We start from the raw sequence: 1,116 nt of genomic DNA, 5'->3' as shown, positions 1-1,116 counted from the left end.
CTTCCACCATTAATAAAGCCTTGTTGAGGCTTTTGTTGATCCTTCCATGAGAGATTTGGGTGATTTCTCCATGAGGGATTATAAGTGTTTCCATATGGTTCACCCATGTAATTCACCTCTGCTATTGCAGGGTTTTCAGGATCATAAGCTTCTTCTTCAGAAGATGCCTCTTGAGTACTGTTGGATGCAGCTTGCATTCCATTCAGACTCTGAGAAATCATATTGACTTGCTGAGTCAATATTTTGTTCTGAGCCAATATGGCATTCAGAGTATCAATTTCAAGAACTCTCTTCTTTTGAGGTGTCCCATTACTTACAGGATTCCTCTCAGAAGTGTACATAAATTGGTTGTTAGCAACCATGTCAATGAGTTCCTGAGCTTCTGCAGGAATTTTTTTAGGTGAATGGATCCACCTGTAGAGGTATCCAATGACATCTTAGCTAATTCAGACAGACCATCATAGAATATATCCTGGATGGTCCATTCTGAAAGCTTGTCAGAAGGACACTTTTTGGTCAGCTGCTTGTATCTCTCCCAAGCTTCATAGAGGGATTCACCTTCTTTCTGTTTAAAGGTTTGAACATCCACTCTAAGCTTACTAAGCTTTTGAGGAGGAAAGAACTTGGCTAAGAAAGTCGTTTCTAGCTTATCCCAAGAGTTCAGGCTATCCTTAGGTTGAGAGTCCAACCAGATTCTAGCTCTGTCTCTTACAACAAATGGGAAAAGCATGAGCCTGTAGACTTCAGGATCTACTCCATTAGTCTTAACAGTATCACATATCTGCAAGAATTCAGTTAAGAACTGAAAAGGATCTTCAGATGGAAGTCCATGAAACTTGCAGTTTTGTTGCATCAGAGAAACTAGTTGAGGCTTAAGCTCAAAATTGTTTGCTCCAATGGTAGGGATGGAGATGCTTCTTCCATGTAAATTGGACTTTGGTGCAGTAAAGTCACCAAGTATCTTCCTTGCATTAGTATTATTTTCGGCTGCCATCTCCTCTTCCTGTTCGAAAATTTCTGAAAGGTGCTTGCTGGATTATTGTAATTTAGCTTCTCTTAGTTTCCTCTTCAGAGTCCTTTCAGGTTCTGGATCTGCTTCAACAAGAATATTCTTGT

At 40.0% G+C, this 1,116-nt stretch overlaps 1 non-coding gene across 1 annotated transcript; it reads left to right on the top strand.

The window, feature by feature from the left end:
• The first annotated feature begins 490 nt into the window (after nucleotides 1–490).
• Nucleotides 491–598, top strand: LOC112780219 (small nucleolar RNA R71). Its single transcript, XR_003191071.1, has one exon. It is a non-coding gene; the product is annotated as a small nucleolar RNA R71 (small nucleolar RNA).
• Nucleotides 599–1,116: the final 518 nt, after the last annotated feature.

Source organism: Arachis hypogaea, chromosome 19 (assembly GCF_003086295.3).
Source record: "Arachis hypogaea cultivar Tifrunner chromosome 19, arahy.Tifrunner.gnm2.J5K5, whole genome shotgun sequence".
Taxonomy (NCBI): Eukaryota; Viridiplantae; Streptophyta; class Magnoliopsida; order Fabales; family Fabaceae; genus Arachis; species Arachis hypogaea.
This window is presented reverse-complemented; position numbering and strand designations above follow the sequence as displayed.